The sequence below is a fragment of the Bufo gargarizans genome, chromosome 3 (genome assembly GCF_014858855.1).
Source record: "Bufo gargarizans isolate SCDJY-AF-19 chromosome 3, ASM1485885v1, whole genome shotgun sequence".
Classification (NCBI taxonomy): domain Eukaryota; kingdom Metazoa; phylum Chordata; class Amphibia; order Anura; family Bufonidae; genus Bufo; species Bufo gargarizans.
Genome location: NC_058082.1, coordinates 51,922,227 through 51,935,977, shown reverse-complemented (window position 1 = coordinate 51,935,977; position 13,751 = coordinate 51,922,227). Strand labels below are relative to the sequence as shown.

Below are 13,751 nucleotides of genomic sequence, written 5' to 3'. Positions count from 1 at the left end.
TGACCCCAATTATGAGAACTCTAACGTGTCTGTGTAACAAACTCTGTAGAGACGAGATGCGGCTGAAAGAATTTGTCATGGCGGTCTTGGTCAAACGGAGGAGAAGATGAAAGAGAGGATCTACATGACAGGAGATGTCACTGGATATAACAGGTATGTGGTGCAGTATTCTCCTATATGTACGGCTGGCTCACCACTGTGACCTGCGTCTCATCCTCTCCTCCAAGTGTTTTTTTATCATAATCGTATGTGTTTTAAATTTGGCAACTAAAATTTGTATTTGTCACCTGCAGTCCTATGTAACAGCCTAGATAACAGTGATTACTTTCTGTGTACAGATAATGTAGTAGATGTTCCATGCAGTCCTATGTAACACCCCACATAACACAATAGTTCACTGTGTTATGTGGGTTGTTACATAGGACTGCAGGTAACATCTATGACATCTGTACACAGAGAGTTATGAGATGGTGGGGGTCTGACTCCTGGCACCCCCACCAATCAGCTGTTTGAGGAGACCGCGATGTCCCAGTGAGCGTCGCAGCCTCTTTACCAAGCACAGCGTTGTCCATTTGATAGCCCTGCGCTCGGTATTACAGCTCAGCCGCAATCACTCTGATGGGACAGAGCTGCACCTAGACCATGTGAACGATGTCATATTGCCTAGGAAGAGACGTTGGCGCTTACGAAGCACCGCAGCCTCTTCATATAGAAAAAAAAACTAAAACTAAAATGGAGGGGGGGGGGGGGGCGGCCCCGAATTGGGTAGACAGCCCCGGGCCTCTCATGCACTTAATCCGCCCCTGGTGGCACAATATGTAGTTGGAATGTATTGCACCTTTTTATACCTGGTGGTTATGGTAAGCGAGACTGGTATGTTATAACAAAATTTTGCAGGGATTTACTGTTTTGCATGAACTCTGTGCCAGAATGAATTAGGGTTTCATTACGGGAATCGCAACGTCCAATAAAATGCAGATTAAGGTGCGGCCACAATTTATTATGAAAATATAGTCTACCGCTAACAGTAATTATGCATATTACCTCTCCATTCAAGATCTAGACATAGCCTAACAGTAATTACATCACATTGTATACTTCACTTCCTCTAGTTGATCCATAATAAAGGAGTTTTCCCATGAAAAATATTACTATGCAATGAATAAGGCATTCCAAATAAAGTATTATTGGAATATACATGCAGTAAAAATGTGGTTATTTTTTTTTTTTTAATCTACATTATATTTTCCTCTCTGGTAGCACCCCCTACTGTTTATCCTTCTGGTCCACCTTCTCCTGCATTGAGAGGCGGACAAACATGCTCAGTAGCTTCTCTCCCCTCAGTACCGGCAGGGGCGGATTGGGAACTTGAAATGGCCCTGGAAAAAAAACCTAAAAGTGTCCCCATGTTGTAGGTGGGACAAAATGGATAGCAGATGGGGCAGCAGAAGTAGAGAGGACCTGCAATACCTCAGTGCAGCAAAAAATACTGCTGCCCTCTCCACAGTATTCAACTGTATCACAGTCATGAAGATGGTAATACCGTTAAGGAGGGCAAATGTGGCCACTAAGCATCAGATTATTTTGTACCTGGCCTGCGCCATCAGGAGAGCTTGGGCAGCCCCCTGGGCATCGGCCCACCGCAAAATTCCCTGTAGGGTATATGGCCACTCCGCCTCTGAGTATCGGCATAGTGAAGCAGGGCAGACATCCTTCATTCATCACGGCTATATCTCTCTCTAGACTGGAGAAGGAGACAGTGGGGGCGCTACATGCAATATGTATCTCTGGGGCTATAGGTAAGGAACTAACTGAAATCCTCAGACACATTCACCGGAGTCAAGGCGGGCATCAACGTTCTTCTCATTTCAGTGTAAAGTCAGGTTCCAGCCAGGAGAACAAACATTCAGATTCTGACAGCAAACAACCATCTTGGAAACGGTGAGGAAGCTTCATATACAATTAATAAAGGGCTATTCCAGTTGTGTAAACTTATGGATGGGGATAACCATTAGATTGGTAGGGGTACTTCCACCGATCATGAACACGGGGACCCTATACTCTTTGGAGCCCCCCAAAATGAACAGAACAGCCATTCGCACATGCGCGTAGATACTCAGGTAATGTCTATGGGAATTATGGAGATAGCCGAGCGCTGTACTCCCCTGCTATCTCCAGAACTCCTATAAAAATGAATGGAGTGGACACACGCATGCACGACGAGTTGATTTTGGGAGGCTCCATGAGGTACAGCGTCCCTGTTCTTGTGATCTGTGGTGGTCCCAGTGGCAGGACTCCCACCAATCTAATAGTTAACCCCTATCCTGTGCATGACCTGAATACCCCTTTTAGCTTTAGTTACATGCATTACGTGGATTTTTCCAACACAAATTACATCCAGCATGAACATACCTTTAACCTGGAACAGACCATTCATATCTGATCTGTGAGGGTCTGACACCCTAATTAGCTTTTGATAAATGTATTAATGCTGGGGGCCCCGCAGCTGCGAGCCTCACTGATTACTAGAACTGAAGTCCTGAACCCCTGTGGAGTTTGGATGGAGCGGTGGTCACACATGTGCACTTCCAGTCCATGCAAAGTCTATGGGACTGATGGAGATAGCCATGTACAACGCTTGACCATCTCTGCAGTTCCCTACAGATTGGATGAATGGCAGCGTGCATGCATGATTATGGCTCCATTCAACCTCTTCCACAACAGGAGCCTGGGCCCCCGTTCTAGTGATTGTTGGGGGTCCTAGCTGTGTGGCCCCCACAATCATCCTGTGAATAGATGATAAATACTTTTTATGGGATAATCCCCAGAGCTTTCCATTTAACAATATCTCCAGTTAGGGATGGTCCTTGTCATATTTAAAAAAAGGGGTTGTCCACCTTTTAGATATTAATGACCGGTCATCAATATCAGATCGGGGGTTGTCCAAAGTGCCATCGATGCTGTTTGCAGCACATAACAGTGAATGGAGCCGGAAGCAGAAGGCTCCTCCACCTTTACATTCACTTGAATGAGAGCTGAGCTGCTCTACGTCTTCTGCTTCCAGCTCCATCCAAACAGCTGATCATGGGGGTGCCGAGTGTCAGACCCCCCACCGAATTTATATTGATGACCTATCCAGAGGATATATCATCAATATCTAAAAGGTGGACAACCCCTTTAAGTTGCTAACATCTCTATTCAATTATTCTATCATTCTGTTCTTGGTTTTATCGGTTTTTGAGGCTCTCATAGGGATTAAAACCCATCTTTTCCTAATTTCTCTATGTCACATTTTTATCGTAGTCAAGCATCTAGGAAAGCTGAGGGACTACTTTTGTAGAGGCTGTAACTGTAGCTGAATGGGTAGTCACCCAGCTGTCCCAGAAACAGATACATTTAAGAAATGAGTAACCGGATCTGGGAATTGTGTGTGGAGGACTTCTAGCTTCTGGAGATCTTTGTTTTCCCTGTGCCCTTTATCTACAGCTGGATGCCTCCTGCTCCTGGCATTAGCTCCTGACTGCTCCTCCTTCGGTTTCTAGGGATACAGGACACAACATATAGAAAGCACCTCCAGAAGTGCCTGACCCCGCCATCTAACCCTAATGCTGCCAGTACATCAATCACTCATCCTCTGTATAACACCAGGCACATCACACCCCAGACACCCCAGTCACCTACTCACCGGGACGCAGGGTGATCACAATACAGCACAAGCTTCTCTACAGGTGCCTGAGCAGCCAGCCCTCTCCAGATGCATCATGGGGGGTGTAGTCCTGCATTCACCTGCAGCTTCCTCCCCCAGGGTGTCACTTTACACAGATAAACAGGAAAACCAAGAACAGAGACACCGGTTCTACCAGGACTGGTTACAAAGCTTCCTCAGGTTCATCATGCCAAAAGTCCAATTTTTATATTGTAAATGGACAGTGTCGGACTGGGGTACCTAGGGCCCATCAGTAAAATGTATTTTGGGGGCCCACCGTACGGATACATTCAAATATAATAAATAATCTAACAAGTTTTTTTTACATGAACATAAGCTGGTTAAGGTGCTATACATTGAATATATGTATATAGTGCAGTAAATCTAATGTATTATGTGCCACTTGTGCAGGGGGTGGGAGCCTAGGGGCCCACCTTGCTCAGGGGCCCACCGGGGGATTCTGCTGTACCCCTGTGGGCCAGTCCGAGCCCGTATATGGAATACACAAAACCTCTGAGTATAATTATATAGCCACGCTCCAGCTGTTGCCATACTACTACTCCCAGCATACCCTGACATAGGGAGAGTTCACATCTGTTTAATTTTCAGTTCTTCTGATCCATCAGAAGAACAGGAGAAAACAGGATCCTTTAAAAAAAAAAAAAAAAAAAAGACTTTTTTTCCCCCCCATCAAAAGAAACATATCTCTAATGGAAATGGATGCACAGGATCCTGTTTTTTTTTTTTTTTTCTGTTCTTCTGACAGATCAGAAGAACGGAAAATGAAAAGGAGATGTGAACTCTCCTATATACTGTTACAGCATGCTGGGAGTAGTAGTTTTGTAACAGCTGGAGAGCTATATATATATAATACTGGGGCTAACATACAGTTAGGACACATTGTGCAGCTATAAATGTGAGAAGTGCATGTTTGAGGATCAATAGGGTTGTATGAGATAAGAAAAAGAAGAAAAAGGTCTGCTCTTTTACTGGAAACTAAATCTTGGCATTGCAGATCTGCTCTATTCAAGGTAATGGAACTGAGCTGCAGTACCAGACCCAACCCATGGTGAAGGGTGGCGCTGCTGCTGGAAACAAAAAGCAGACCTTTTATTCTCATGAACACCTATGAGGACCTGACACCTCTTCATAAGAGGTAATAGTGGTACAGCTCTCATCTGTTTGAGAAACGCATGTCTGTTTTAGTAAATAATTGTATTTCAAATAAAATGACAATTCATTTTTACTTATGACTATGTCGCGGCATTCTTATTCCTGCTAGAAAATGACAACAACAAAAAAAAAGATTTTGCAACAAAAATATTTTCTGTGGCAAAATTCAAGAACAACTACACATATGCAGTATCGCCAGATACTAAACTGGAGAATGAAGAGCACAAGTCAGTTTTACTACACACTGAGGCTACTTTCACACTAGCGCTTGATCGGATCCGTTCTGAACGGATCCGATCATATTAATGCAGACGGAGGCTCCGTTCAGTACGGATCCGTCTGCATTAATAACTTAGAAAAATTTCTAAGTGCGCAAGATGCCTGAGCGGATCCGTTCAGACCTTCAATGTAAAGTCAATGGGGAACGGATCCGCTTGAAGATTGAGCCATATGGTGTTATCTTCAAGCGGATCCGTTCCCATTGACTTACATTGAAGGTCTGAACGGATCCGCTCAGGCATCTTGCGCACTTAGAAATTTTTCTAAGTTATTAATGCAGACGGATCCGTACTGAACGGAGCCTCCGTCTGCATTAATATGATCGGATCCGTTCAGAACGGATCCGATCAAGCGCTAGTGTGAAAGTAGCCTCAGTGTGTAGTAAAACTGACTTGTGCTCTACGTAAGTCGTAAGTCTGAACGGATCCGCTCGCCTCCGCACGGCCAGGCGGACAGCTGAACGCTGCAAGCAGCGTTCAGCTGTCCGCCTGGCCGTGCGGAGGCTGAACGCCGCCACACTGATGCAGTCTGAGCGGATCCGCTCCATTCAGACTGCATCAGGGCTGGACGGAGGCGTTCGGGTCCGCTCGTGAGCTCCTTCAAACGGAGCTCACGAGCGGACCGACGAACGCTAGTGTGAAAGTAGCCTGAAAGCCATAAGAAAAAAACAAAAACAAACATAAAACTGTGGGCAGAAAGTACAACTTGTCTTGCAAAAAAACAAGCCCTCATACGGCTATGTGGACGGAAAAATAAAAAAGTTATGGCTCTGGGAAGCAGGGAGCGAAGAACAAAAACACTGAAAAACGCCTCGTCAGGAAAGGGTTAAACAAATATGCTCAAACATGCTCAAACCATCTACACTAAAAAGTGGTCTCCTCATTTACCGATATTCATATCACAGCCCTACAGACGTACATATGTAAATAAATGCATTAAAAGATAAAACACTGCTGTGTTACAGCATGTGGACCGTACATGACTAAGGTGGAGCGCCCCCCTATGCAATGCACCAAACCTGGTCACTTACTGCGTCAGATGCATCTGGACTCCCCTATGCTCCTTACTGTATATCCTGGAATTGAAGTGATTCCCTCCTCACATGGCAGTACATGACATGAAGGTAAATTTAGCACAAGTTGTGCAAGTCACCCACTATAATGTCTCACAGCAGACTTTCTGTTTTAAAGGGCACAGAGTGTCCAGGGTCATGGCTTGTAAAGCTCATTGCTTCTGACACAGACTTTCAGGCAACCGGCCAAGTTAGGCTACTTTCACACTAGCGGTTTTCTTTTCCGGCACCGAGTTCCATCAAAAGGGCTCAATGCCGAAAAAGAACTGATCAGGTACTGTATATCCCCATGCATTCTGAATGGAGAGTAAGGCTACTTTCACACTTGCGGCAGAGTGATCCGGCAAGCAGTTCCGTTGTTGTAACTGCCTGCCGGACCCGGAAAAATGTATGCCAACTGATGGCATTAGTAAGACTGATCAGGATCCTGATCAGTCTTACTAATGCCATCAGGTGGCATACGTTTTGCCGGATCCGGCAGGCAGTTCCGGTGACGTTTTGCCGGATCACTCTGCCGCAAGTGTGAAAGTAGCCTAAGATTTCACTTTTGTCTGGCCACTATGAACCCTACCAAATATTAGGCCTCCTCATAAAATGACAAAAAACATACCTTCCTGTTCTCTATAGACCACAGTATTAACATTTACAGAAAAGGTATTTTTTTACAAAGAAAAAGCAGCATGATAAGTTGTGAACAATCATTTATGATAGAGACATAACTATGCACGCGGCCGTTGCCAGTTGCCTCATGCACGCGGCCGTTGCCAGTTGCCTCATGCACGCGGCCGTTGCCAGGATTGCGGCCCGCAAACAGCAAGTCTGCATTATACAGGCACCGGCCGTGTGCACCCCGCATCATGGATGCGTTCCCATTCACTTGAAGAGGTGTGGACAGATCAACTTTGATCAACTTCAATGGGTCTTGATCTGTCTGTGGCAGCCGCACGGATATTACACGTGCATTGGGGACCGCAAATTGCGGTTCCCAATGCACGTAACGGCCGAGCAACGGCTGTGTGCATGAGGCCTTAGGTTACCTGCACATGGTGCAGCTTTAAATGCAGAAAATCCGCATGAAAAATGTGATAAAATTACACATAAATCTGCACCATTTATTGTAATTCTTTTGTGGCTTTTGTCAGTTTTTTTTGTGGATTTTGTGTGTACAGTATTTTAACCACTCCATTAAAGTCTATGAGGAAAAACACAATACATCAGCCACAGATCTGCACAAACAGTTGACATGCTGCAGATTTTAAACGTCGCACCACACAAGATCACAAAGCACAAAAATCTGTGTGTAATATGCGCTGTGTGTACATTGCTTTAGGGTGCAGAGGCTGCAGACACCAGGGCCATAGTGCCTGAAGGGGCCCAAAGGACCACAAAAAGAGACGCTAGCGGATGTTTGAAGGGAATCTGTCACTTCCTTCATCGCTATCTAAGTAAGGGAGTCTCATAGTAGCACATTGTATCTTATTCAAAAATGTGACGTCATGGCGGAGGTGGCGTACATAATGGAGCAGGGGACGTCATTCTAAAGTCAAGAAGAGGTGGCCTCGAGCACTGACAAGAGCCGGGCCTGGGCTCCTTCAGACAAGATTCACAGCCCGCTGGGCACTCTGCAGGATTATTTGCATTTCAAACACGTATTTTTTTTTTTGAAGGTAGGAAGCAACGCCGGCAATACCAAAGGTACATTTGTGAATAAGGTACAATGTGCCACTACGCAAGTCCCTTACTTAGATAGCGATGACTGAAGTGACAGATTCCCTTTAAGTATATACAATATAATGTCACATTTTCAATCATTGATTGTCACGACTTTGCTATTGTAGTACCTGGTACTCACGATCAAGTCCCACCAATTCAGCTGCCACCCACCCACCCATTCCATAGCACAGACCCCACCGGCATGCTCATCATTTGTCTTATCTCAACAAAAAACACCACCATCACTTGGTTTAGACTAAATTGACCAGAGCAGCCATTTTATTAGGAAATAGTAACTTAGAGAAAAATAAATTAACTGTATTAAATGGTGTAACTAAAGCATCCCAACCCTGCCCAGAGGGAGTCCTCGGAGCTACAAGTCTGTCATTCTATATATCACCATCATTCCTCCAGCCGTCACCCTTGGTTCAGTGGCACCAATAAACACCTTCCACCAGCTCCCAGGACCACTTCCCTGCTGGAGCCCGCTCTTCCCCAGACCAGCCAAACTGTTCTCCAAGATTTTGTGGAAGGAACATACCCATGATGCAATCCGACTACCACCAACTGCAAGGACCCGCAGCTGCCTAAGCAGCAATGACATAGTAGATCGGCCACTCCTTGCACACCAGACATACCCCCAAGCTTAAGAAAAACACAGACATCAATTAAAATATGAAGGAAGGAAGGAAGGAAAATGGGGGTTTGGGGTTAGGAAAAACTTAAAAACACCCACAGCCTGCTCCCAAGTAACGTGAACTGCATGTACCGATGACCTTGAGTTGACTGAATTCCCGGTAATGGTCCCTTTTCCCCACCCTGTCCCAAACTACTCCTACCACCCAACTCCTTCACTATGCCTCACCCTCCACTACAGACTGCACCACGTGTGCCCTCCCAACATGGCCTTCATCCTGGGCTCTCCTCCTCCTTGTTATACAGCACAGTTTGCTCAACAACTCTTTTCAGTTGAGGATCGAGGGACCTCTACTCTCATAATGTCTGGGAGTCCCAACCATCGGACCCCCAGTGATCAGATGTTCATCACTGATGACAATTATGGAAAACCGTCACCCCGATTTTGGACTATTATCTGCATTAATACATGAGTTGTATTACAGATATGGAACCCAGATCACTATTTTTTATTTTAATACTGTCCCCGGTTCCCTCGCTGTCAGCGTTCAAAGGCAAAGCTGCACTGAAATACACAGTCCGGACTGCTGTGCTGTGCTAACATAATAGAGAGGACTCGTGTGCGCATGCACAGCAGTCCTGACTATGTATTTTAATACAGTTTTGGGTGCTGGCAGTAGTGGAATGGACGGCAGTAGGAAAATAAAAAATAGTGATCTGGACTCCATATCTGTAGTAGATAATGGTCAAAAATTGGGGTGACAGATTCCCTTTAAGACCCCTAGAAAACCACACTGGATGTGTCAGAGGGATAGAACTGTACAGCAAAAACAATGTTCCAAAGACATACATTTTCCAAATGTAATACCTTCAGGCAAAATGACATACATGTAGGCGATCACACAGGCACAACTTGCCAATCCTCAGCATAGCTGTTTTCCTGCGCCGTCTGCCAGGATCAGAGTTCTTTGGTTAACCCTTTAAGCACTACAAAGTGTCTAGCTAATGTCTGCTCATGACTGTATTTTTCATCTGTGTATCATCCACACACAGACCTATTCATTTCTAGACAGTCATTCACACGTGTTTTTTTTTTTGCAGGTTTGTTTTTTTATTCCGCAAATTATAGAACATGTCCTATTTTTGTCCTTATTGATGGGAGTAAGAACAATCCGGACTGTACATAAAAGGTATCCATATTTTGCAGACCGAAATATGGACATGACTGTGTGCGTAATGCCTTAAATATAAATTTCTAAACGGTAAAAAACAGAAACAGTAGGTGTTCAGTGTCCTCATGCATGTACCCCTACAATAAAGGTAACGGGGGTCATTTATCAAAGACCGGCATTTTACACCAGTCTTTGATTCCTCCTGCAGAGGCCTCGTCAGAAACTAGGCATATCCCCCGCTAGACCGTGCGCCTGGCGTGAAATCTACTCCAGTCCCTGACTGGTATACTGTAGATTTCCAACATCATTTACACCTAGAAACAGGGGTAAAGGTTAGTGAACTTGCCGGGGCCAATAGCGCAGCCCCCGCCATGAAAATGCCTATGTGACAAAATATTGTTGTATGAGCATTTAAAAAGTTGTAAAAATTGGTATATGACTCCCTATTATATCCATTAAAGTCATTTGTGAATGGTCTAAAATAAAGTTATGGCGGCTTTGCTTTTTTTTATGCAGTCAGTCGTTTTTCAAATATAAATTAAAACATCAACTTCTTTGTACCCAAAATGATGCGTAGGATATTTAGAAACCCCAGCATCCGTTGCTCCATTCCGTGGCCCCGCAAAAATTATGAGTCATGTCCTATTCTTGTCCATTTTGCGGACAAGAATAGGCAATTCTATAATGGGCCTCCTGTTTCGTTCCGCAAATTGCGGAAGTCACACGGGCAGCACCCGTGTTTTGCGGGATAATGTATGCAGTGATGTCACAGGACGGGGATAATGTGCACATTATGCCTGTGCCATCACATTGTGTCATAGCTCTGCGCATTAGGGAGATCAATCATTAACTTTTCTGAAAATGCTGCTGAAAGTGGTCATGAGTTTTTGCTGTGGGGACCCATGGAAACTTATTATGCCCCAAAGCTGATGGGTGGGGGTGTCGGACCCCCACCAATGAGATATTGGTGAGCTATCCTGAGGATAGGCCATCAGTATCATTCTCTCAGAACACCTCTTTAAAGGCAGCCTTGTGTATGCCCCTTTAATGACCCAAAAGTGAATACTATCATGAGGTGGTTGGATTGGGACCCATGTTTGACCGTACATTTTATTCACCAGTGTCATAAATTTAGCTTGACAAGATAAGTCTACAGATGACGGGGTCTCTGCAGATTATACAGAAGTAGCGCGGGCATAGCTATAGGGGAAGCAGGGGAAGTGGCTGCTTTGGGGCCTGAAACTCACAAGGGGCTCCGTCAGGAGGACGACTAAAAGATTTTATTGTCAGGGCCCCCTCACCAGTATTATACAATGACATTATATACAATGACACAGTAGAAAACGGACGGAGCGGCTGCCGGGCCTATTCTGAGAGCTCACTCCATCTTGACTAGCCATGGGAGTGAGGGTTGCACATGACTTGGGGGTTGCAAAGAAGTTGCTGGGAAGGGGCGTTTAAAAATTTGCTGTGGGGCCTAATCTGTTCTAGTTATGCCACTGGGAAGTATTATTAGATACTGGAGAACAATATAAACTTGTCTCACACCAGAGACAAAGAAATTCTTGAGGCTCGTAGGGGACACGTCATAAACTGGCATAAGACGAAGATTATTACGTCTAGGAATGATATTATATATAGGAGGAGATCACTGGGACCTGAGTGCAACAAAAACACAAAAGCATGGTAGATAATGGAAACAAGTAATCCCGACGTACCTGCTTCTCCCAGTCTTTGCTCTCCGTCTTCTTTCTGTTCAGCTCCTGAAGAAATGGAGAACAAGTCCAGACAGAATAACGTCAGCCTGACCTAAGGGGAGCTACACCCAGGAAGCCGTGTTCTCCCCGATGGGGTTTACCAGTCTTGTGAAAGCCTTAATGTCTATATAGCGACACCTGCTGCAGCTGTCTAAGAGACTTACACTCCAGCTCATCCTCTCGGTTTACTGTCAGTGAGTGAGAACACTGTTGTTGATAGTCAGAGACTGGAAACCTCACACATGACTAGTACATACACATTAGATGTCTGTTGATCTCAAAACCGGAATTTAATGGATCCGTGCCATTTAATACATGGTTGTATTAAATCAAAACTGAACAAGCTGGATCCGGTATGAAAATCGTGGCAAGTCAATGGGGGCCAGATCAGATATTTTTTACTCTAAAAAAAAACCCGGATCTGGCACCATTGTTTTTCATGCTGATCGGCGGGGGTGCCAGGTGTTGGACCCACAACGATCAGATATTGATGACCTGTGCTGAGGAGTGGTCATCAATATCTAGGGGTTGCAGCCCAGACAATATAGTGGTGTAACATGATGCTCCGGCTTTATGCATTTTTGCAACATTAGTAAGGCTACTTTCACACGGATCTGGCACTGAAAACAATGTAAGTCAATGGTGACGGATCAGTTTTTTTCTGTTTTGATTTCACACAACCACAGCCTAACAGAACGGATGCATCCTGATGTGCAAAATCAAAACGGATCCGTTTAATTAACAACTCAAGTGTGAAAGTAGCCTAAAAGATGCTTAGCTACAAAAATCATGTGCAAGAAATGTATTTGCTTTATGTTTTATTCAAGATAAATGTAACATTTTTATATTATCAGACACATTAGGGAGAATTCACACAACGTTTGCAGTGTAAGGCTACTTTCACACTGGCGTTTCTGGGTCCGCCTGTGAGATCTGTTCAGGGCTCTGACAAGCGGCCCAAAACGGATCAGTGCAGCCCCAATGCATTCTGAATGGATAAGGATCCGTTCAGAATGCATCAGTTTGCCTCCGTTCAGCCTCCATTCCGCTATGGAGGCGGACACCCAAACACTGCTTGCAGCGTTTTGATGTCCGTCTGACGAAACTGAGCCAAACGGATCCGTCCTGACTTACAATGTAAGTCAATGGGGACAAATCCGTTTTTACTGACACAATATGGTGCAATTGAAAACGGATCCGCCTCCCATTGACTTTCAATGTAAGTCAAAACGGATCCGTTTGCATTATCATGGTAATGCAGACGGATCCGTTCTGAACGGATACAAGCGTTTGCATTATAGGTGCGGATCCGTCTGTGCAGATACCAGACGGATCTGCACATAACGCAGGTGTGAAAGTAGCCTAAGTTTAACAGAAATTCATGGTGCATACACTAAGTGGACCATTATACTGATGGACACCAAAAGAGTGTTGTTTTAGCATGTGTCCCACACTCTGCTATTCCATACAGAGCCATCCGGTATAGAATATATGAAGTATACGTTTTTTTAGACACCTATGACAGAGAGATGCTTCTCAGTGGCAATTGGGCTTTTAAGAGAAACCTAGAGCGAACAATGCAGATGCAGATGTGAAGAGAGCCTAATATTTCTGGCATATGTCTGTAAATGAAAACACCAGAGATCACAATGTCAGGCTTCATACAGGGAGCCCCCTCTCACTCTGTTGACATTGCATAACCACTGATCCAGCAGTCAAGGAGTTAAATGGCTGGGACTTGAAATGTCTCCTCCTGGTTGTCAATCACAGTTGCTGTGCCAATGCAATCATACTGACGTGTACATTGTTCTGTATGACGGATGTTAAGGGCGTCTGCCGGTACTTAGATATTCTCAGTATAGGTCATCAATATCATAATCAGTGGTGATCCAACTCCCCGCGACCCCACTGGTCAGCTGTTTCGACCACTAGAAACTGTATAATAGGTGAAGCCAGAAGCACATGTCCCCTGTGTAGTGGCCCTGCTGGGGTACTGCAGAAATTCCTGTTCCATGAATGGAAGTCGAGAAGCAGTGCGCCTGCGCTGGAAACTTTACAGTGGTCTGAGCCTTCCATCCACTGTATAGTTTCTGCTGCCTGCCTGAGAAAGCTCATTGGTGGGGGTGCTAGGTAGGATATCGATGATGGGAAAACCTCTTTAAGAACCATTAGTTGCCAAGAACGCAGTACAGCATATAGAAGTGGTTGACGGTGCTGCGTATAGAAGGGGTTGTCAGTGCTGC

At 44.9% G+C, this 13,751-nt stretch overlaps 1 protein-coding gene across 11 annotated transcripts in view; it reads right to left on the bottom strand.

Moving 5' to 3' along the window:
* The window catches only part of NEK5 (NIMA related kinase 5), an 86,044-nt gene extending 74,374 nt beyond the window's left edge, over nt 1-11,670 (bottom strand). For 3 of the 11 annotated variants that reach the window (XM_044283532.1, XM_044283539.1, XM_044283538.1), the window contains exon 1: nt 11,470-11,669. The gene's annotated coding sequence lies outside the window, so the exon portion shown is untranslated. Of the gene's footprint in view, nt 1-6,188; nt 6,343-11,469 lie in introns of those variants that run through there. The other 8 variants (XM_044283533.1, XM_044283536.1, XM_044283537.1 and 5 more) reach the window with 6 other exon arrangements.
* Between the last annotated feature and the right edge of the window lie 2,081 nt (nt 11,671-13,751).